The sequence below is a fragment of the Mesoplodon mirus genome (assembly GCF_964341445.2).
Source record: "Mesoplodon mirus genome assembly, chromosome: 12".
In the NCBI taxonomy this organism is placed as follows: Eukaryota; Metazoa; Chordata; class Mammalia; order Artiodactyla; family Ziphiidae; genus Mesoplodon; species Mesoplodon mirus.
The window spans coordinates 104,925,232-104,950,419 of record NC_138988.1 but is presented as its reverse complement, the minus strand read 5'-3'; the positions used below and the strand labels follow the sequence as shown (position 1 = coordinate 104,950,419).

The following is a 25,188-nucleotide window of genomic DNA, read 5'->3' as shown; positions in this document are numbered from 1 at the left end:
CCAGCACGGAGTGATGCTCCGCCGTCCACGAAGCCTCCCACAGACGGGCGTTCGTCGGTGCCCACGGGAGCGTGGGAAGGCGTTGGCATCACCACGTGCATAGGGAAAGAAACTGAAATCTGGGGACACGTGGGGTCAACAGCGAGAACAGGAAGCTTCAAAAGCTGATGGATCTGCTTCAGGTTTTGCTGCTTACTAGCCCTGTGAAATACGCAGCCCATGTGTGGCCAAGCAGAAGGCCTTGGTGCTCCTGGGACATAAAACAGGCATCTACTTCTGGGGGTGCTGTACAGGAGGAGACGCTGGAGCAGGGATGAGACAGGAGCTGTGGGGCCTGGGGAGGGGGCAGGGCAAGTGCGGGGAGGAGGCTGAGGGCACAGCGGTGTTGACACCACTCACTGGAAAGAGCCGCCACGGGGAGAGGAGGAGGTGTGGGCCCTCAGGGGAGGCCCTCCAGGCACTGGTGGCCTTGGCTTAGAGCCCAAGGGTCTGGAAAGTCACCCCAGAAAGGGTCTGGGGTTTGAAGGTGGGGTGGGGGCGGGCTGTAGACATGATGGCGCTGGTGTTAGCCCTGAATACACGCGCAGGCGCACACGCACGCGGAGTTCAGTAAAAGCGAGGTGCTTACTTTTTATGAAATAACGGGAACTTCATTTGTACGCATCTTAAATCATGCAGTTAATCTCTACGTTAAGATGACGGTGTCTGACTAAACACAGAAGATTCTCAGCTCGTTTTTTAAATTCTTTAAAAATGTCTAGGTGAGGGTGGAGGTCCTAGGTAAAATACCTCATGCGCCACTTTTAGGGAAAGAAAGTGTGAGAGCCATCTAATTAAACTGTTAAGAGGCCACAAGGCACAAGATCAGAGTTCTAGAGATACGGTAGAACATCACCAGCCCTGCTCAGAAAATGAGCTGGGTGGATACTTCACACTCAATCCTGTAACTGCCCTTCTGCTTTCAGCCCGGGCAGGTCCCCTCCATCCCATCCAGACCTAACAGAAAAATGAGAGGCTCCAACTACTGGAAACTTGTGTGCTCAAAACTGGTTGGGAATATTTGGATTTTCTTTGGTTTCCTCAGTTTGTAAAAGCTTAAAATATCCCTTTGAGCTTCAAAAGTTCCTACCAGATATTCCAGGAAAAAGAAAAATAAAGCAGGTTTTATTCCTATCACGGCTTGACTTAGAGCTGGAACTGGAGACACCCTATGGGTCCTGAAAATGAGAAGGCTGCCGCGAGGGTGCTTACTGCATTAATGCAGAAGTCACGCGTGAATTCAGGTAGGACAAGGCGAGGGCGACAAGGGACACATTTTGTGGTTCATTAAAACCCCCGTCAAATTTTCTTCTGACTTGTTGACATAAATATTCTGGTTTACAGACTCATGTGGAGAAGAAGAGAAATGGTCTGGCACATTCCTTTTCCTCTCAATCTTACGATATACACACAATTGTGTGGTTTTACACACCCAGCATGCAAAGTAAACCAGATAAGAGAGCTGAACAACTCACACCCTGACAAGCCAGGTCGATCTACAGGACCATCAGAAACTTGAGGATAATCAATAGTCTTATAATTAATTCTGGAAACAGCTTAACAGGAAAAGCATTTACAACAATAATAATAATCTTACAGTAGGTCGGGCAGCCCTAGAAAGTACATTTTGTTTTGCTCTTGGTGGTGGCGGTGTCATTTTGAAGCAGGCAACACTGTACTTTTCACGTTTTTACTTTCTCTTGGAATAAAAAGTTAAAATGCTCTGTGCTCCACCACGGTTGCCGAGAATGTTTAAAAACAAAAAGGCAGAGGTGAGACCGAGGGGAGGGGCTGTGACTATTCAGAGGCTGATGTGAAACAGGCCTGCCCAGGGCTGAACCCTGTCAATAGGTCTTGCTCTTCTCACCCAGGCCCTCCTCAAACTTTCCAGCCAGGCTGGAACATTCTGCCCCAGCAGTGGCACCTGCTTCCTCCTCACTTCCTTGCCAGGTCTCCCAAGTGATAGGGCCGCCGCACGATGTGGGAACCGCGGCAGCGCGAGGCCCCGGTCCCCCCTCCCCCGGCCCCCAGACCCCTGCACCGAAGCCCCTCTAGGAGGACGGGCCGACCGCACAGCACCTCCCCCTGACGGAAAACCACAACGTCACGGCAACTGAGAGCCACAGCCAACACGACATCTGACTCTCGACTCCTGGAACCCGAGGAGCTGACGGACTACATGTCCGACTCACAATGAACACAACTCATGTGGGACAGACTCCAGCCCGGGCTCACGCCTCGTGACAGAAGACGCTTTCACTGGAGAGCCAGCACCCCAACCGGGACTCTTTTCAATTCGGTTTTGCACATGGTTGTGAAGACAGTCTCCATTTCACATTACATGTTATACAGCTGGAAGTAAGCACCACAGCTTTAACATTTTCAAGACACAGAAATACTTTGTCTTATTTTTCCAGGAACTCACCGGGAAGGCAGGCAGGCAGCCCCTTGGCACGGGAGTTAGGGAGGCCTGTGGAGGTTAGGGGCCCGCCTGGTGGCACCCACGAGAGGGGAAGCCAGGACCAGAACCCGGGGCCCCCACGACTGTGCCCTGGGAAACCACTTCCTCCACCTGGGGCCCACCAGCGCGTGTCAGAGCCCAGCAAAGCAATAAAAAGACCATAACAGACTCATTTTTAAACCAAATTGATTTAGTCGCTTTGCATGACAGGGTATCTTACAGATTAAACAGTCCTTCTAGTTTTAACCAAGTGACCCAAATGCAGAAGGTCCTGTAACTTGAGGACAGCCCAGAGCTCGGCGGGGAGGCAGGACACAGGGCCGGGGCCTTCTCCAGCCTCATGTGGGCACCGCTGCCTCTTGGAAGCAGTGTCTGGAGATGGACTTGGGATATACGTTTCAGGCTGTCGAGCCAGGCGGCAGGGCCACTGCTGAGGGTCCAAAACGGGAGGATTCCGGTGTGCCTGGTGCCTGCAGCCCCCGTCCTTGTGCTTCACCTTTCATGGAATGTTCCAGATACACACCTATACAATTCACAGTAATTCCAGAAATTGAATCCTATCTTGACTGTAAGATAAAAATTACCTAAAATTTCACATCTATAAAAAGCTGAAGGGAGCGCAGAAAGTTTCCCTCTTCTCCCGAAGGCCACAGACGGCTGAAACAGCCCTGACCGAGCCTCATACCCACCCATGTCCACACACGTATGGCCTCATACCCACCCATGTCCTCAAACGTATGGCCACCTACCTTCCTGCAGAGAGGAGAGAGCATTCCTCTTCTCTCTCCAAACATGGATTCACTTCTAGCCCACAGGACAAGTGAAAAGGACAGCTTCTCAGATGCAACTTGAGAACCGGCCCCTCTGAGCTGCGCCTAAATCAGACTATGTTTCTGCCGAAGCACCACTGGGCAGCTTCTTTGAAGAGGGTAAGATAATGAGCAGTGCTGGGCTGAAGAAATCAGGCCTCTAATAAAATGAATTCCCTTGTTTAGATCACCTCAAGCACTGGGAAGTAAAATACCCCTCCTGTAAGGAGAGAAAGCACTCGTCCACACTGCCTGCCACGGGCTTTAAGTCTGTGTGCCCTAATTACTCTAAAATAAACATTTTCAGCTAATTGCAATTACAATATCAAAGTAATCTGTACGTCCAATGAGAGAAGTACAGACACCTCAAAGATTAACAGAAGATGCTGCTTTGAATTAGAATGAAGACTTCAGATGGGAAGATTAGCCGCTGCAGTGCCAAGATTCCAGAAGCAGAATGCACGGGAAAAGTATTTTCACCTGGCTCACACTTGCAGCACAAAGCACTGGATAAAATCTCTGTCACACTCACAGAACTCAAACGACCATAGGGATTATTAATCCCACTGTCTCGTTTTGCAGCTCAGGAAACTGAGACTGAAAATATTAAATGTTTAGTGGCCAGTCACAGAGTTAGGAAGGAGCAGAACATGAAAAAAAAAAAAAAAAAAAAAAGGAAAGAAAGTAAGAAAAGTAAAAACAGATCTCTCAGACCTCAGCATTTTTAACTAAAAACTACTGTGAAAAGAGCTAAAACGAACAGACTGGACTAATGTGTACAGTTGAGAACCAGAGGGAAGAACAAGAACAGGGCCAACAAGTGTCAGGAGAGCGAGCAGTGACTGGCTGGACACGAGGACCCATCAATATGCAAAACATATAAACAACCTCGTCTCCTGGAGTCTGTAAAGCTGAAGATTATTTCCCCGTAAAAATTGAGGTCGCCCCCAACCCCCAAGAACTGCCTTTCACTCCCTTTGATTTACCTCCCAGTAGAAGGAGTGATCAACAACCCCTGCATAGCAAAGACCGATGGATACTCCTTTCTAACAGCCCCTTCCTGCAGACCCACTGGTGGGGAACGAGCCCCCAAGGAGGTGCTCAGCGGCTGCACACACACCTCACACGCGCACATGGCACATGGATAAGTGACACTGGCTCTGCTGCAAACCAGGACCTCCCAGGAAACTGGGATGAGCTGAAGCTTAAAGGCAACATTTTAGAAAGAGGCTGGATACCCCCCATCAGACTACATCAGGGCTCTACCACTGCCCTGATATCTTTCCCCCAAGTATTTTCAAAATGTTTCTAATACTAATTTCAAATTAACATTCAATTTCAAAAGATTCTAATGTTAAGTCTTATGGCCAACTGTAAACTAAAAATAAAATATCATAGAGGGAAGAAATGAACTAAAAGGCTAATTTTAGAAAAAAAATTTTTTCAGTTTGCTAGGTTAAAAAATGCTGTTTTTCTTTTCATTTTTTGATTACTATAAAGACTGAAAAGGTTTTTGTGTTTATGACTGTGTGTACTATTTCTTCTGGGAATTATTTATTCTTATCTTTTATATTTCTTATACATTTTTCTAGTAGGCTGTATTTCTCCAATTGGTTTTTTCTTCTAAGCACCTAGAACATATATAAAATTGACTCATTTTTATCTCTTAAAAGCCACTCAAAAACTATTTGGAAACAGGTTAGCAGATTTTTAGTGGTAGAACTCCCATGATAACCTGGTTTAAAATCCACGTTCCTTTCAAACTGCAAATGATTATTGTAAACTCTTAGTTTAATGAGCAAAGAAGAACGACAACACCAAAACCGGAACTCCAGGGACATCTGTGCAACCCAGCAATTGAAGCACCACCGACCTCATCACAGCGAAACACATTTCTGTGATTTAGGCAAGTGCTGTAAGAAAAGTGGGATTAGAGGGAAGAGCTGCTAACAAGGTACAGAAAGATAATTTCTAATTACACTCTTAGAAGAAGGACAACACACACATTCCAACACCGTCCCAGAGATGTTTAAAAACCCTCAAAAGTAAATCCGAAGGCATTCATCAGGTGCATACGCGTGTGCTAGCCCGTCCATCTCCACACGCATACAAGTGCCCCCAGAGAACGGCCTCCTGCCCACGTTCTCGCCTCTTTAAAATGTAAGCTCCTTCAGTTTGAACCCCTGTGCTTTTTCTCTCTCCCACTCTCCCTTTCTTGACACTCAGGCTAAAATGTCTACCCTTCAGAGAGAAACAAAAGTCCTCACGTGACCTGGAATTACTACAAATGATGATGATAATAGTATTAAAAGCAAGAGTAAGCACTTATTTAGCGCTTAGGCTGTGTCAGCCACGCTCTCAATGCTTTACGATCATTAACTGTTCAGTCTTCACAGTAACCCTATGTACTTAGCACTATTATCTCTATTTCACAAAAGAGCAAACTGAAGTGAACTGAGACCAAGTAACCTGCCCGATCTCCCAGCTAGTAAACAGAGCAAGGATCTGCACCACATATATATTTCTAATGAATGATTTACATGGCAATCTGCTCCACTAATAGGATCAATCACTCCATAATGATGGGCCTACAGATGTTTTAACATAAAATTTGGTCTCTACAGAATTTATTAACAAAGCAAAGCGTCACAGATTAGTGAGTTTCAAACATTCCCTTGGCCATAGGTGTCAGGGAATAGAGGGCAGAAAGGAAGGAAGAGATTTAGCCCCTGCACTCTTGCTCTGAGAATATCTGGGAAGCCAGGCACTTCCTGGCCAAGATAGGATTAGACTTCAACGCTGGTTTCACACGGATCAGCATACCCACATGTGGACAGGATGAGAAGAGCAGCCAGGTAACCTGCACAGCTAAGCAAAGTGTTCTGCTATCAGGGAGCACCAGCAGATGCATGAGTCATGGACAGAGGCAGGGATGGGGGAGAAAAGGAAAGCTCTGAACTACTTCCCCACCGACCTCGTCCATACTGGATGGCATGGTGCCCTGGGGAAATCAGTCACCACCCTCGAGCATGAAATCAAGGTGGGAAAAACAGAGGAGATACAAGAAGCATATCCCTGTCAAAACCCTTTTAAAGATCTGCTAACTGACCAGTCCAGTGCTGCTGTGAATGACTCCTTTCAAGTTTAGAACAATATACTCACTGAAAGTCTGTATAACTCAGGGCTCCAAATACATTGATAAAGACTTGTTCACATCTAGAGAGAAGTTAATAATAAATTACCAGTAAACTTCGTGCTTAAAATAATCTCTTTGTAGTAAATATATACATGAATTAAAACTGTCCAAAAATGGAAAATAGAGCTTCTCTTTTTCCCTTTCCCCTTATCTCTCAAAGTGACAGTCCATACAATTAATTAAAGGCTGTTTCTTTGCAAAGTACATACTTGCATAGTTCTAATCGCCCAAATGATGTATAGAGGAAATGATTTTTTGCAGGTACTCTAGAACAGAGCTGCACTTTGTCCACGGTTCAAGGCCATGCTTAATGAAAAACTTTAAACTTGGAAGAAAAAAATGCAGCACTGAAAAGAAGAAATATTAAATTTTAGTATTTACCTGATTTATTAGCATTTCCTTGTGCCTTTCTTTGTAGAGTTTGTGCCCTGGCTAATGGAGAAAGACGGAGCAAATGCTCTTTTGTTGGCCGACTTTAAAAAGGTCCTAAGGATAACAAACAGACACACAGATGTTGATGACTGCATCTCTCTGCAATTCTACTACTGCACATTCGGTTACTTCAGTGTCACTGTTGGTGACAAGTAGAGCCTAACTATTTGCAAATATTCTTGCTCTTTTTAACCCAATTTCTTTCAGGGATATTAACAGTTAAGACCATTCCTATCACAGGCACACGCCATGACAGAATGTCAGTTATGGGCACCCTGAGCCATTTCAGACCTGATCTGCAACAATGGAGTCCCCACCAAGCTGGAGACATTGCAAATCACAGAAGAAAGATACAAAATGAGAGCTGTGATTTGTATAAGTTAAAGTCGCTGAAAGACAGGTGAAATTCAAGCATAGGCACACAGGTGTCCATGGAGAAGTCTGTAAGCATCTATCCAGAAAGCTGCGTATCATCAAACTAATAAAGCTGACGCTCAGAGCAGAGGACAGGTAAAGAACAGAGCGTCTGCAGGCAGGTTCACCCGTAAAACACGATTCTGGGGACCAGGGAATCTCCGTGTTTATTGTTGGGTTGTGCTGTATTATGCACGAAGGTTCTACCACTCAGAGAAGGTATCGAAAAACACTTTGGGGGAAAATCCCACATCGAAGAGCATGGGCCTCCACCTTGCTGACAGCGGTCTCTCCAGTCCCTGCCTCATAGGCCGTACAGCCTGGGCGCGTTTCCACCAGCTTAGCGCAACACAGCGCCTATGACAGTGGAACTTCTGCAGGCTCACCCTTTTGGTCGTTTTCATCTTGCCACTGTGCCCTCTTTCACCAACAGCAATGGGGCTTAGCTCCTACTCAACCAGGACCTTTTGTTTTCAAGGAGCTTCAAAGCTGTATTTTTTAATGTGTATCCAGTATAAGGACATGTCAACCATGTACTTCTTAAATCTCGACTTAATAGGACAGCAGGAAAACAGGATCCAGACTCGACTCTACTGAAGACCAGAGTCTTGTAAGGGTGTTGAGGGGTGGGTGTGGTCCTTCAGGTGAGAAGTAATGTCCACGCCAATAGGGACTGTATACAACTCCCCATCCTGGTCTCAGGAGCACCAGCTCCAAATTCCCAATCTTGCCAGGGGCTCAGACTGAAAGCCTGGTGTCCCTAATTCTGTCCAACCAGATCCATCCACCTGTGGTACAGGCTTCTAATACTAACGTGCCACACAGTGGTTTGCTTCTCAGCTATTCCCTCCCCTAATACGTATGACTTATTCAGGATACTTGACTACGTTTGGTAGATCTGGACCATCCATTTAGAAAAACTAAGTATTTTTTTTTCTATCAAAACACCAGGCTTGGGCTTCCCTGGTGGCGCAGTGGTTGAGAGTCCGCCTGCTGATGCAGGGGACACGGGTTCGTGCCCTGGTCCAGGAAGATCCCACATGCCGCGGAGTGGCTAGGCCCATGAGCCACGGCCGCTGAGCCTGCACGTCCAGAGCCTGTGCTCCGCAACGGGAGAGGCCACAGCAGTGAGAGGCCCGCGTACCACAAAAAAATAAATAAATAAATAAAAATAAAACACCAGGCTTAAAATTCAGGTAAGTCATCACCTTACACTACACCTTTTAGTAGATATAGCTAACGCAATCTTACTTATTGCACATATGTTCCTCAAAGTATTTATTATTTCTATCAAATTAATAACATCTTACATTTCTCTAATTCTTTATGGTTGCTAAGTTCTCTAAGATATTTCTCCCATTTATATCCCACAACATCCTGGTGAGATAGCTGATATTATCCCCATTTTTCCAGATCAGATCACAGATTAGAAAGCTTAAATCCTTTACTCAAGGTCATAGAGCTAGTGAGAGAACTTGGCAGAAGATGAAACCAATCTGTCTAGTCCTAACTACAGTGTTATTTCCATATTACTTCTCCTTCAATCAAAATAAAAATGTTTCCATCAAAACAAGATGCCACAGAAGTTTTTTAAAGCTTTTCAATTAACTAATAAATGTATATAAAAACTCATATAAAGTTTAGTAAAAAAATTTTTTTAAATAAGTATCATCAATTACTTTTGTAATAATCCATTATTAAGAATGATTGCTTAAAATAAACCCCCTTCAAGTGTACAGAACAAAATGCTCGTGCGCGCGCGCGTGTGTATGTGTGCTCACTCAAAGGGATTACTGATTATTGCCATTATCCCGAGGATAAAAGAAAGTAGGTCTGTACTCTGAATGACAAAAGCAGATCTTGAAATAATCAATGAATGGATAAACATCTATTAATGTCTAGAGGATAATGCAATGTGATACGGCAAATGAAAAAAAGGATAAGTTGCGTTTCCTACCCTTTAGGAATTTATAATCTACTGAGAGGACTAGGAATCAACACATCACCATCATCACCATCTCACCAGCTGTCACATCAGTGCCAACATTCATTCACTGTGTCCTTGTGATGCATTAGGCTGGTGCAGGCTAACAGAAACACCGTGAGCACAGGTGTCATTCAAAATTTTGTGGGCTTCCCTGGTGGCGCAGTGGTTGAGAATCTGCCTGCCAATGCAGGGGACACGGGTTCGAGCCCTGGTCCGGGAAGATCCCACATGCCGCAGAGCAACTGGGCCCGTGCGCCACAACTACTGAGGCTGCGCGTCTGGAGCCTGTGCTCCGCAACAAGAGAGGCCGCAACAGTGAGAGGCCCACACACCGCGATGAAAAGTGGCCCGCGCTTGCCACAACTGGAGAAAGCCCTCGCACAGAAATGAAGACCCAACACAGCCCAACATAAATAAATAAATAAATTTATTTATTTATTTATTTATTTATTAAAATTTTTTTTCCGGTAGCCAGTTTTAAAAAGGTAAAAATAAAAAAAGTTCATTGTAATAATATGTTTATTTAACTCAATACATCCAGAATGTTATCATACCAATATGTTAATGAAAATTATTAATGAGGTATTTTACCTTCTGTTTTGCATTAGTCTTTGAAATCTGTTATTTTGCACTTACAGTACATCTCAAGTCAGATCTAAATTTTCTTCAGAAATACTTTTTCAGAGATCTATACTTAGATTTCATAATACCTGTATTTAGAGTTCGTAAACTTGACAGTTGAAAAAGTAAATCCACATACCTAGGTTTTATCAAATACATACACTTAAAAGTTTTCCAACAACTGAACTAAATACCAAAAAATCATTTCCCTTTAGTATTCATACACACATTGGCAAAACTGGTTCACTCTTTTTTTTTAAGAAACCCTGACTTGACTTCAGGGAGCACGTCAGTTTAAACTCCACGTCTGCTCAGTTGACTCACTAGCTCTGGGTCAAGAGCGAACGATGGCTCCAAGGACTCTGCACAATCGGAAGCCCCTCCAGCAGTGCTCCCACTTCTTTCTAGGTTTCACAGCCCGTTTACGTAATGCTATGAATAACTGCAACTAGTAATATACATGGATCCATGTCGGAAAAATGTGTAAAATCATTATTATTGATTTGTATTGGGAAAACCTGTAATTGCTACATAAATTCTCAGACGTCCCCAGTTGATCACAAACAAGCTGTCCTTTCCTTAGAGCTTCAAATTTAGCTCATTCAAAAGCAGTGTGACGTCAGTGAGAAAACCTAAGTCACACCGTCACGTTTTCTTCCTTTTGTTTCAAGACGGAAAAGAAAACCTTATACTGGAGCAAATATTACAGAAATTTTGTAACCCTCACCCCAACTCTACTGCTAAGAGTCAGCAAAGACCCAAGATCACCTGCCTTCTCGGTCCTCTGTTTCCTTCCACAGGTCTATAAACCGGCGGTGACTCACAGCTTTTCATGTATGGGTGGAACAATTTTTATATGGCATCTATGACACTTCTGACAGAGCTTGCTTCTGAATGTAGTGGAATGAGGCATAAGCTCATTCCACAAGAGGCTAAACAAGGTTAGCCTCTTGTTTTAAAATTCTAATGAAAAGATTTGACGTGACATAGCTAGAGTAGTGTCATGATAGAAATTAATTTTTTCACATCCATCTGAAATTCCCCTTTGACATATGTAAAACATTCAGAAATTTGGTATTTCTAGCCAAAAATTTACGACATTTCTTTGTAAATCTTTAAATCCTTTGAGAAAAAGGGTAAACAACATATTACCAGACAGTGATTTGTATGTCGCAGTACAGCTTGTGTTAAGGTTAAAAAAAAAAAAAGTACCTGAAATTTTAAGTCAATTGATCTTTGACATTGTTAGGGAGACCTTGTATTCTACAGGCAATTGTTTGATGATTTAACTAAATATCTTTAGGTTTTTGTAAAATATCTTTTTGTCTTTTCTCCTAATTTTCTACTAAAACTTCAACAACTGAAATGTCTTTGCCAACTCTCCATCTAAAAATGGTTTCCTCTTTTGTGCATTAATCCAAACCATTTTATAGGTGGCCAAAGTTACAAGTTCATGTCCTGTTAAAACTTTTTTAATTTGTTAGATATTTAATTCAGATTTCAGGCAAGTAAGCACATTAATTTCTTTTCTGAGCTTTTAGAGGAAACTTCTAATCAAATCCACTACAGATTTGTTGAAAATATCCCATAATATTTCCCACCCTATTTTCTTTAAATTTTTTTTAATTTGCTAGATATTTAATTCAGATTTCAGGCAAGTAAGTGCATTAATTTCTTTTCTGAGCTTTGAGAGGAAACTTCTAATCAAATCCACTACAGATTTGTTGAAAATATCCCATAATATTTCCCACCCTATTTTCTTCAAATTTTTTTTTTACACAACAAACAGCTTTTCTGTTTCACTCTGGCACAGGAAACTGCAAACGCCATTCGCTGTGGAGTCTCCCAGTCTCTTCTTGTCCTCACAGCTCTGATCATAATGCCAGCTTCTGCATCTGCACTCAATTCTGCAGCAGCAGGTGAGCCTTTGGTTTAAGTTTTAAAATTGGTCTATACTTGGGCCTCCCTGGTGGCGCAGTGGTTGAGAGTCCGCCTGCCGATGCAGGGGATACGGGTTCGTGCCCCGGTCTGGGAGGATCCCATATGCCGCGGAGCGGCTGGGCCCGTGAGCCATGGCCGCTGGGCCTGCGCATCCGGAGCCTGTGCTCCGCAACGGGGGAGGCCACAACAGTGAGAGGCCCGCATACCGCAAAAAAAAAAAAAAAAAAAATTGGTCTATACTTAACTAGAAAAACAGTGTAGTTATATCTTAAAATTATAAACATCTCAATTCATCTACCAACGCTGTTGTGCATGTATCACTGCAAGTCATGCTTCTGTAAAAAATACTCAAATAAATACATTACAATGTCATATAGAAAACAGAAAAAAACATCTGAAGTGAATAAATCAGCTGATACCAACAAGAACTGTGGGCAAGAATCAGTTAAAGCGAATGTCCTAACAAAACAAGGAAGTGTGTTGAACAGAAATATATTTTACATTGCTTCCATTGTAAAGATCCCATGCCTCAAGCCACGACAGGCACATCTTACTTGCTCAGCAGCAGCATATGGCTTCTGTCTCCGATTCTGGGCAGCGTGGTGACGGGCTGTGTCCTCAGCAGTTTGCGTTTGGTAACTTACTGATTCTCACAGCTGTTTAAAGTATTTACCCTAACTGCCACCCTATTACAGACAGTGAAACTTAGGCAGAAGCAAGTAAGTGACTTACCCAAAGTTACACAGCTGCTAACCGGGGAGCCTGGGATTTAGACCCAGAGAGTCTGACTCCAGACCCGTCCCTGCCCCACACTGTCCTCAGATGGACAAGGGCACCGAGCTGAGTGAGAGAGGACACAAGAGGTGCCAGGTGCCTTACAAATATAAACCAAGCTGCCTTGCGATCAGAAGTAGGGAGCCAAGACCGATAGGAAGGCGTCATTAGGAGGAGAACAGAGACACATACTGGGGATGAAAAGGGAGAGCGATCAGGGCGAGGGGTGGATGCAGGGTGCAAGCCAAGTCTCCTCGGCCCTGGAGGAGGAAAGATGACCCGTTGACCAGTGACCGTACAGGCCAGAGAATGGCCCCCAAAGACGCAGGAATGTCATCTTCCACCGGAAAACAGTTCTGCAGATGTGATTCAGTTAAGGATCCTGAGCTGGAGAGACCATCCTGGATTACCCGGGTGGGCCCTGAATCCAACCACAGGTGTCCTTGTAAGAGGGAGGCATGGAGGCATCTCAGGCAGGTAGAGCAGCAGGAGAGAGATCACATGGCCACGGAGACAGAGACTGTAGTGGTGGGGCCACAAGCCAAGGGATGCTCGTGGCCACGGGAGGCTGGAAGAGCCGGCGTCAACTCTCCCCCAGCCTCCAACGGGAGTGCCGCCATCCCACGCTTGGCCTTCGCAACTGTGAGAGGATGTACCTGTCTTCTAAGTCCCCAGTTTGTTACACTTGGTTACAGCAGCCTGAGGAAACCCATACGGTTACTACAGGACCGCTCAGAAAATTCAGGATGCAAACGTACCTCATACATGAGCACGGAGCATGTAGGAGGCAGGGTTTCCCAGTGTACCTAATGACAGAATACCCAGGCCCCTGGAGTGGGAGGGCTGGCGGTCACAGAGCACCTGTGAACACCGGGCAGCCCTCGTGGGCCCCCAGCAAAGCCCAGAAATCCCGACCCAAGGCACATCCGGGAAGGCATGTAGTTCAGGCAGAGAAGTCTGAACTGTATTCAAACAAACAACACAGAAGGTTTCTGAGAAAGGCTGCAGGAAGTTAACCGCTTGGGTGAGGAGACCTAGGACGACATGAACCTGGATCCCGGTGATGTCACCATGGCAGAAAATAGTGCTTTCGAAAATGCAACGTGACAACACAGCAACCTTCACTGCAGCCACCCTGATAAAACCACCACCTCCAGGAAGTGATCTGAGTCTCCTGAGGGACACTGACAAGCTGAAGTAGCTTTGGAGGGTAACAAATGAGAAATGGCATGAAAGAAGGAAAGAAGCATTCTTCTCAAGAAAATGTTCAACGGGGAACAAAACAGCAGTGCCTGCAAGTAACTGAAGGACTAAAATAAAACAGAAGAAGTGTACTCTGAAGGATTCCATAAAAGCCAGCAATGAAATACCCCGGGGGGTGGAGCCAGGCCCACAGCAGGCCCCCCAGGGTCCCTGCAGGAAGAAGCCCGGGCCACTCGGAGACTCCCTGGGGAACGGACGACCTCACGGGAGGAGAAGACCCACACTGGGGAGGAAGTGGGCCCACAAAACCCACCAGCTTCCTCCAACTCTAAGACCCTGCACCCCGACCTGGTCACAGGCCTGTCTGTCATAGCCACATGCGTAGCTGCAGTAATCACTGAATGAAAACTACTGTGCTCAACGAGGGGTAAAATTCAAAGCATTTAACAAGCTGTGTAGCACAGGCACTAACCCACCAGAATGGTTGCCAGTTCATGTGTCCACGGGTGGGAACCCACCAATGAATTCACCTTCATAAAACTGTTGACATGACCCACAGCTGAAAATGAATTCAGAAAAGACAGGAAAAGAGGGAGGAGGAAAAAACTAACACCACGTAAACACTGTTCCTTTGAACTGACAATAGGACCCCAGGCGTGGGAAACCACAGGATGGCAAGGAAGGATGAGCAGGTAGGCTGAGAGCCGCTTTCCACGCACTGGCCATCTGACCACAGCCTGCCGGCAGCTACACTCAGCACCCAGTGGCCACAACTGGGCACCTTCTGCAAATGCTAATTACAGGCCAGGAAGTCTGGGTTTAGCTCTGGTTGCGTCCCTGTCTCCGTCTCCGTCTCCGTCTCCGTCTCCCTCTCCCGCCCTCCCCACCCTCCTAGAGCATAAATGCGGGTCCCACTGGTTTCAGGCTGACAGTATCCACCTGGCAGCAACCGTCTAACAGGTTAATGCCCAATAATGGGCACTTGTATTTTCTTATAAGGTGCAGGTGAATTATGGCACTTGAACAGAGACCCCATTATGTAATTTTTACAGCACGTTTACTACAAGCCAGTTTCAATTTTATGTTTTTGTCTCTAGGCCTTAAACAAAGGGAAGAGAAAGTTCATATACACATATGAAGGGGCTATTTTCTAAAAACAACATCAGGCTAAAAATAGGACCTGGGACTTCCCTGGTGGCACAGTGGTTGAGAGTCCGCCTGCCGGTGCAGGGGACATGGGTTCGTGCCCCGGTCTGGGAAGATCCCACATGCCGCGGAGCGGCTGGGCCCGTGAGCCATGGCCGCTGAGCCTGCGCGTCCGGAGGCTGTGCTCCGCAACGGGAGAGGCCACAGCAGTAAGAGGCCCGCGTACCGCAAAAAAAGAAAAAAAATAGGACCTGTTATGGGTTAAATGGTGTCTCCCTGAAAATTCATATATTGAAGTCCTAACTCCCAGGCCCTCACACGGTGACCTTATGTGGAAATAGGGTCATTACGGATGCAACCAGTTAAGATGAGGTCACGCTAGAACAAGGCGGACCCTATTCTGACATGCCCAGTGTCCTGACAAAGAGGGGACGCCCAGTGTCCTGACAAAGAGGGGACATTTGGACGCAGACACACATGGGGAGACGGCGTGTGAAGATGGAGGCAGAGACTGAGGCAATGCTTACAGAAGCCAAAGGTACCAGATGCTGCCAACACGTCACACAGAGGGGAGAGGCCAGGACGGATGCTCCCTCGAGGCTGGAGAAGGAGCTAACCTGCAGACACCTTGATCCTGGGCTTCCAGAGCCGGGAGAAAATAAATCCTGTTCTTTGAGTCCCCTGGTCTGTGATGCTGTGTTACGGCAGCCCCAGGACACTAATACAGGACTCGAAAAGGAGGCGCAGCCAAGAAGAGCCAGGCAGGGCTGGGGGTTCAGCAGGGAGAGCTCCGGTTCTCTGCACCCGAACCCCACCTCCGCCTGTACCTCCACCTGCACCCGCACCCACACCTGCACCAGCACCTGGAGTCGGCGTCGGGAAGCAGAGGCCCGAGCCTGCCATTCCTGCCCTCGGGGCCCCACCTTCGGGCCCCGCAGACCTGCTCTGGCCCAGAGCTCCTCCCTCCCCAAGCGCCCCTCCTCCCTGACCCTCCTGACACCCCGGTCCCCACGCGTCCACCACTTCTTCACGAAGCCCTTCCCAGCTCCCTCCACCCCGGCTGAGTCAGAGCCCTGCCCCGTCACCACACAGCTCTTTTCTTCACAGCTGCTGTCACCTCCCCAGTGTGGCAGTGTGGATGGCCCGCGGGCCGCCCGCTGGACGGCAGGACCCGGGAGGATGGGACCATGACGCAGGGGCTCTGGGACCCAGCACGCTGTCTGTCGGGCACTCTGAGCGCTACTCACAATTTGCTCAGTAAAGTAAAACTCCATGTCTGCAGGGTTCTCATCTCCCAGGTCCTATTCACCAGCAAACACGCGATGCCCTGTCCGCACCATATGCACCAAAGCCGTCTGACAGGCCGTCTGGCCTCCCTGCCCTAACACACAACACCCAAAGGGCTCTCAGCCCCCCACTGCCTGCCTGTCCCGACAGCGCCGCCCCCTCGCCTGCCTCATTGGGCCTCAAGCAGCCCCACCACCAAACGCCCAGCACACGGCGGAAACGGCTGGGCTACTCCTGCCACCAAGCTCAGGGAAACTTAAGCAGAAGTCTCTGGTTCCAAGGCAGGGGAGCCACAGGAGACGTGGAAAAGGGAGGGTCCCTCCATGCACTCGGCTTCCCCCGGCATCAGTGTCACAGCCCCACCGCCGGCCCCGCAGTCAAACGTGAGGCACCTCCAGGCAACCAGGGGCTCTTCAGTCCACACTTTAGAAACCACCAGCCCGTCTAGTGAAACCTCAACTTTCTCGTGAAGAAGTCAAAGCTCTCAATTAACTATCAGCTCCATTCCCAACAGCCTAACCAAATAAAAGTGAACATTTCAACGTGCACATTCCTTATTCTGACTCCAACGTGCCCTGCCGTGGGTGTGTTTTCACTCAGCCATTCGTATGACAAATATCGGTCGATGTTCCAGATGGAGTGTGTCAGAGACAAGCCTTGCCTTTGGAAAAGTGAAAATGTAGATGACAGCTGTGTCAGTCAATACATGTACAAAAGATAACGGGAGACATTTACCGCGGGCAGAGCTGGCAGAAGTATTCTCTGAGCATTAGCCTCGTGAACAGCCCTACAGATGGGGTCGATTGTTACCCCAGTTTTAAGGGTGAGACAGAGAGTCCTGAGGAGGTGAGGGCAGGTCCCGGCTACAGAGGCACACAGATTCAGAATCAGATGTCCTGACTGCTCAGCGCAGCGCTATTTCCAACAGCCACACATGGAAACAACCTGCGTCTGCTGACAGATGATGGACAAACAGGTGGTATACACACATGATGGGATATTGCTCAGCCATAAAAAAGTAGGAGATCCTGCCATTTTCAACAGCATGGATGGACTTGGAGGACAGTGTGCTGAGTGAGATAAGTCAGACAGAGACAGACACTGTGTGATCTCACTTATATATGGAATCTAAAAAAACCCCAGAAAAAGAGATCAGACTTATGGATTGTGGGTCACCAGAGGCAGAGGGGGAGGGGGAGGGGGCCTGGAGGAAAGGGGTCAAAAGCTACAAACTTCCAGTTATAAGACAAATACTAGGGATGTGAGGAACAGCATGGTGACTGTAGTGAACACTGCTCTTGATTGGGGCTTCCCTGGTGGCACAGTGGTTGAGAGTCCGCCTGCCGATGCAGGGGACACGGGTTCGTGCCCCGGTCCGGGAAGATCTCACATGCCACAGAGCGGCTGGGCCTGTGAGCCATGGCCGCTGAGCCTGCGCGTCCAGAGCCTATGCTCCGCAACGGGAGAGGCCACAACAGTGAGAGGCCCTCGTACCGCAAAAAAAAAAAAAAACACTGCTCTTGATATATAGGATAGTTGTTAAAGAGAAGAGAACCTAAGAGTTCTTACCACAAAGGAAAAATAAATTTTTTTGTATGTATATGAAATGATGGATGTTCACGGAACTTACTGTGGCAATCATTTCACAACATACGTGAGTCAAGCCATTCTGCTGCACACCTTAAACTTACACAGTGCTGTGTGTCAATTATATCTCAATAAAACTGGAAAAAAATCAGATGTTTTGTAATCTTTTATCTCATAAAAGTCTGTTAGGTGCAGACACAATACACACTATGATATGGTTTTTATAAACTAAGAAACACAAAAAACTACACAGCATAGTGTTTAGTAACTATTCGTGTATGATGACACTATACAGAAAAGCAAGAGAACACGCAAATGTCATGATGCTGGTCACCTCTGGACTTTGGCAGGTAGAATACTCAGAGAGCTTTCGCCGTGATTCTACTATGTTTTTAAGCTGGGGGTAGATGAACCCAAGTTTTCATTTTATCATTATGCTCCATAAATTACATAGATATCACATATTAATGTTCATATATCAAATATTTTCTAATTAAAAATAAAGTGCATGGCAGGAAACAGGCCCTTAATAAACGGTGAAAATTATTCCTTCAAGTGGAAGGGATTAGAGCATGTCAGCAGGCTGGGGAGGGGAGCCGGCGAGAGAGGTGGATGGACAGACAGAAAGGAAGAGGAGCTGCCACGACCGGGAAGGGAACGGGCCCAAGAGAAAAGGGAAAAGGCCTGGTCTGAGCAGGACGGACCAGGTCCCCCCAAAGCCGGGAGAAGGACGAGTGTAGATGGAGACAACTTGGCAGTGGGAAGAGAGGAGGGGGTATGTTTCAAGAACTGAAACGCAAGATTATTTGCTCAGGACCAGAAGCTCAAGACTGGCTAGGGAGCTTGAGGAAAGAGGCTGACTTAGAATATTTACCGTCAGGAAAGTGGAAGAAGACCCATCACATAAGGTGACCACTGAGAACCCAAAAGAGACTGGAAACTATGAGTAAAAAGGGGACCATAGGGCTTCCCTGGTGGCGCAGTGGTTGAGAGTCCACCTGCCAATGCAGGGGACACGGGTTCGTGCCCCGGTCCGGGAGGATCCCACATGCCGCGGAGCGGCTGGGCCCGTGAGCCATGGCCGCTGAGCCTGCGCGTCCAGAGCCTGTGCTCCACAACAGGAGAGGCCACAACAGTGAGAGGCCCGCGTACTGCAAAAAAAAAAAAAAAAAAAGCACACACACACACACACACACAAAAAGGGGACCATATATGTATTTGGGTTATTTTTTTCATTTCGGCACAAGCACAGGTTAAAAAAAAGAAGAAGAAAAAGAAAAAACAAGAATACTCCAAGACTGATTTAGGGTTGGGAGTTTGCAGAGAGGTAAAAAAGAAAGAGCAGGACCAAGGAGTTAAGAGTTCTAGTCCAAGAATAATTCAAGTCCTTGGCCATTGGATGCAGACCTGGGGAGGGCAGAATGGAGCCCAGACCCGATGGTGACCAAGGAGAAAACGGAGCATGTGGAGGCTCAGCCACTTACGAACCTCGAGAACAGGAGGAAATAGTGCAGATGAGCCCAGGGTGCCCAAGCTGTCCACGGGCAAGGAAGAAGGGTCCCCAGTGATTAGGTCGGAGGTGCCGGCATCTGTGCACACATCACCATGCCACCTCCCACCACCCGGAGGTGCCCTCTGGGCACACAACCTCTCTCCACAAAGCTCTCGGTGGTCACCGCCAATCCACAGGTGCTGTCACCTGACCTGAAACTGGCCTTTAGTCCCTGCAGCAATCCCTAAGATATTCCCCCAACTTTTAATCCTGAAAAGTTTTAGATCTACATGATAGTTGATGGAACACCACTAATCTTTCACCTAGATTCACCGGTTAAGAGTCCTTCACGTTTGCCTCGTCTCTCTCCATGTTTACACACACCTGCACTCACTTTTGCTGTGGCTGTCATCGTCGTTGGCTGAAGAACCATGTGCAAGTAAGCTGCAGACATGATGATACTCACCCTTAATGACGCTTCCTTGGCATTTATGCGGCTTCTCAGGATCTGCAAGTTCTCCTGTGACCTCAGTACCATCAATATAGTCAATTTTTAAGTTTCCCAACTTCCCTCAAAGTGTTTTAATAACTGCTTATTTTCTAATCCAAGACCCAGTCATGGTCTGTACATTGCACAAAATTGTTAAATGAGTAAATTTTACAGCTGTGGAAAAGCAGTGCTTCAGCGTCTGCAGCGGTGAGCAGGACCGACCGGAAGCCAGAGGAGCAGAAAAGGAGGGAGACAAAGCCACAAACTCCCTCGAGAGTCCAGAAAAGGTGGGGGGAGCGTGAGTTCCCAAATAAGGGTGGTGATAATGAACATGTAAAAGATGGGCAAGGTCAGCAGTTACAGGGCAAAAGAAAGGAAGAGTCAAGTTAACTGGGAGAACGGTACATACTGGGTGGGGTGGGGTGGTGGGAAAAGATGATTTCATTTTAGGCATTTTGAGTTTCAGGCAATAACAAAATATTCAAATGGACACATCCAGCAGGCAACCTATGGCTATGTAATACTGAAATTTAATTAAATTATATAATCTCTAATAGTCCTTGTAGCTCTTAAAGAGCTAGGATTCTATGACAGTATCAGAAAAAGCCAGGCTTCGTGGCTCCTTCAGGTATTTGACTGTAAGTAACTTCTTCTCCCGCTCTGGCATTCTTGCGCACTCAAACCTGCTGTTTAACCACTCCCTGCAAGAGAGGAAAAAACTGTCTTTAAGATGTGGATGTCCAGTGTCCATCATCCGATGAATGGATAAAGAAGATGTGGCACATATATACAATGGAATATTACTCAGCCATAAAAAGAAACGAAATTGAGCTATTTGTAATGAGGTGGATAGACCTAGAGTCTGTCATACAGTGAAGTAAGTCAGAAAGAGAAAGACAAATACTGTATGCTGACACATATATATGGAATTTAAGAAAAAAAAAGTCATGAAGAACCTAGGGGTAAAACAGGAATAAAGACACAGACCTACTTGAGAATGGACTTGAGGATATGGGGAGGGGGAAGGGTAAGCTGTGACAAAGCGAGAGAGTGGCATGGACATATATACACTACCAAACGTAAGGTAGATAGCTAGTGGGAAGCAGCCGCATAGCACAGGGAGATCAGCTCGGTGCTTTGACCGACTGGAGGGGTGGGATAGGGAGGGTGGGAGATGCAAGAGGGAAGGGATATGGGAACAGATGTATATGTATAACTGATTCACCTTGTTATAAAGCAGAAACTAATACACCATTGTGAAGCAATTATACTCCAATAAAGTTGTAAAAAAAAAAAAAAAGATGTGGATGTCCAATTTTTTTTTTCTTGCTTCTTCAACTAGACAGTAGGTTCCTACAAGGGAACCGAAGCTGCAGGACCAAAAGGCAAAAGCAAATAGGGTTCCATTTTGACTGACGCTTATCCAGTTCATTCTTAAATTTAGAATGCCTACATTCTTTTGATGTTAGTCAAAGACAGTATTTTGGAGCAAAAAGAAAAATAAAACATTCAGAAAACTATTCAGTTTCGATGAAACCTAAAAAACGTTACAAGTTGGGCAAATTGCAAAAGTGATGCTCTGAAACAAATCGTGAGGATAATCGAGACAGAAATCCTTAACTTCTGGCCCAGCAGACTCTGCTGAGACTTGAAAACCAACCTCACACACACGTTCAAAGCCCTTCATTTCAGTGCTATGTGACATGGGCTGTTAGCCGAGATGCATGCATGAGATTCTGAACCTAAACTTTCCAGCAACTTACTCCACGAGCATAGGATATTTTGATAATATTCCAAAGGGGGAGGAAAGACCTAGACTCAGATTGCTATAACTTTGAAGCCCTGGAATGAAATATCTCTCATCTGGCGTTAGGACACTGGAAACCTCTGCATCATTCTAGGTCCTTGCTCTGGTGTCCGTATGTTCACCAACGTAGCCCAGCCCTGCCACATCTATGCGTGCCACCACCACCTACCACGGAGAATAGCAACAGTCTCACACTTTTCACAGAGATTCAGTTCTTAATGAGATGCTTACAAAGCAGATCATTCTACAAATCAGGACTTTTTCTAAGATTCTCAAAAAAATATAAAGATGTCTCCAAGCCTAGAAAAATGCTTTAGAGAAATTCCCCTGAGCTTACTAGATAATTCAGCAGCTTAGAAACTAAAAGTAGTTAGATTTTATGCATAACGAAATAGATGTGTTGCTGACAAGATGTCTTAACAAAATATTTATATATTGACTCACATTTAAAATATGTTAGGAGTATCCCTATTTAAAAGACTCCTGTGTAAAAGCCTCTCTAAAGGTGGCACATTAGACATTCTCAGAGTGGGGCACCCACACCCTAGAACTAAGCCCCCTGTTTCAGTCCAGTGTTTTGAAACACATTTTTACTATTCCTGGAAGCACTTTCACATTTTTGTCAGACGTTGAGTGAGCAACAGGGTAAATAACATTTCAAAAGCATTTTTAGGGCAGTAAAACCTTAAGTTCCCTGCTAAAGGGGCTGATCCAAAATAAATTAAATGCTGGTGTGACTCAGCCGAGTGTGGTCGGTTCTGATGCGTAGTGTGAAAACCTCCAGTTAAAAGATCTATTCAGGGACTCAACACGCACTTGGGAGTCATAAACTGGACCGCCGAGCGTAAACACCAGCCTGGGTGCCTGCCCACATCTGAAGCATTGGCAGTAGAGAGCAGGGAGCCTCAGAGACCCGCTGTCACCCTGTGCTGTATCCTATCAGTCCTGTGAAAGAGGTGGAGTCAAGGGGGCGGGGCCTCATGAAAATCCCGAGGCAGAGGGTGTCCGAGGCGTGGAAACCAGGAAGGAGAGACGAGAAGAAACTGCTCCTGTGGACTCTACTGGAAGCCCTCAGATGCAACCCAAAGGCACTGCTGGCTTGCTGGGCTCCCAAAGCACCATTGAAACAGTTATCAATCACGAATTAGACTTGGAGAGGGCCTCAGAGGTCAATTAAATCTAATTACTCCACCAGGGAGGAAGCCACGACCTTGACAATAAAAAATACAGAAAGATTAAAAAAAACAGAAACTGTTTTTTTGCTTGCCCAAGGTTGCCTCAGACAGCTTAAGGAGGTTACAGGTTTTATCTTAGATAATTAACTCACAGGGAAAAGGTAGACAATGATTTTTTTATTAATTGGGAACGATCATTGAAGAGCCAGTAGTCGGGTTTGAAGAGACAATCAGTTCGGTGGACGCCATTAAAAGGGATGTAAGGACGACAAGATGGGTTACCTTCCGACTCATTAACCAGACTGCTACCAATCCGGGGTCATTTATGTGGTTCCTTCTCCTTGGAAACCTAACAGGTGGACAACATAAAACTCTGACAAACAGGCATATTCGATGAGCGTGCACGTAAGGATTATACAAGGTGTGTATCACAGGTTGGCTTTTCAGGCACTTGAATGCGGGTCCATTAAAAAACAGTTAAAAATGTGCAGAGCAGAGTCGAGCAGCTGTCCCAGCGTAAGCAGCCCCAGAGCTGGAAACATTCCCACGCCAGTTCCCCTGAATCCAGGCTGGTTCATGGTCTTGCGTGGATCCAAGGAAACAGAACTACTATTTAAAAGTGCCTTGACAAAGAAGCCTTTAAGAAGCGTCAAAATAAATTACTTTGAAGTGTTTTTCACCAACACGCCTCCAGCTTTCCCTTCTTTTCCTATTTGCTGTTCCACAGAACCCAACTGTGGCTATATTTAACTGACTTTACAAGCTGTGGGCAGACTGAGCTCAAGCACATCCCAACCCAAGCTGTGTGCATTCACTGAGCCCCAGGCTCTTCGGTTTAGGAGTTTTCTTTTTCTTTTTTTCCTTCTTTTTTTTTTTTTTTTTAAAGTGTCTTAGAAGTACCTTATATATCCTGGAAACAAGGAAAAATACTTAGAAGACCCTCCATGTCAGTTTGCTATGTAGGTTGGCCCTGAAATTTATTTTTCATCAATAACAACACGGCCTCAAGGCTAATACTGCCATGATACAGGATTCTTGGTTACAGTTTGTACTTTATTATTTCTGCTAGAAAATGCTCATTCCACCTAGGACATATTACTGGGGAAGAATCAGCACTTGTCACTGATTTTCTTTTAGGGACAGGTATACAGAGGTGAACAGTACTAGGAACTGACTACGATGACAACAAAATCAAAACTTCCTACAGAGTGAGATACACTCCTGACCTCACCGAGTGGGAGCCAGCTGGCTCTAAAGCCTGCTTCTCCCACTAACACAAAACTATCTCCCTGGAATTCTAGGGCATGGATTCCAACACCCAACTGGCTTTGTCATTTATTATGTCGTCCTGTGGGAAAATCACTGCTTTTGGCTTTAGTTTTCTCGTCTATAAATTAGAACTTGAACTCTAAAATAATCTCTGGAATTATTTCTACCTATAAGAAGCAATTGTTTTCGATTAATAATGCACAATAATTAAAACAAAATAACATTCACTAGACTGGATGTTTCTGCAAACTTTGATACTGGCCATATATTGACTTCTAATCACTCAATAAATTTAAAAGTATTATGGTTAGCTAATATTTCGAAGTGTATCAATACTTTTAATTGTTATGTGATACCAAATATGTTACCTCTTTCCATTCCACAAAAAATTATACAGACCACAGTTAAAGTTCACAGTTTCCAACTAGTTTGAATATTTAGCAATTTTGAATATAAATGATTGAACTGCTTTTACACTGGCAAATTTCCCTTAGAGATGCTGAATTATTAGTGATATTCTAGGATGTACCACAAAAATGTATTTTTATGATTTTTGTCTACAAGGTAAATTCGCCTAAAAATATTTAATCTTATTTTTAAGAGTAAATGAAGATTCTTAAATTAAAAGAATCTTAAATTAAAATTGAAGATTCCCCAAAGGGAAGTATAATTTTCAAAAATAATTGCCACATAAATATGAATGAGTCAGAGTGAATTCAGTAAAGTTTACAACAAATGTGTAAGACAGCCATTTGCTAGTTATATAATCTTGTGCAAGTAAGCTGCATTATTTCCTTGAGACTATAAAACTAGGAAGATAAATTCTTTTTTTTTTTTTTTTTTTTTTGCGGTACACGGGCCTCTCAGCGTTGTGGCCTCTCCCGTTGTGGAGCACAGGCTCCGGACACGCAGGCTCAGCGGCCATGGCCCACGGGCCCAGCCGCTCCGCGGCATGTGGGATCTTCCCGGACCGGGGCACGAACCCGTATCCCCTGCATCGGCAGGCGGACTCCCAACCACTGCGCCACCAGGGAAGCCCCCGGAAGATAAATTCTTAT

At 45.6% G+C, this 25,188-nt stretch overlaps 1 protein-coding gene across 6 annotated transcripts in view; it reads right to left on the bottom strand.

Moving 5' to 3' along the window:
- Nucleotides 1-25,188, bottom strand: part of GMDS (GDP-mannose 4,6-dehydratase) — a 499,050-nt gene that overhangs the window by 407,740 nt on the left and 66,122 nt on the right. The window lies entirely within an intron of this gene.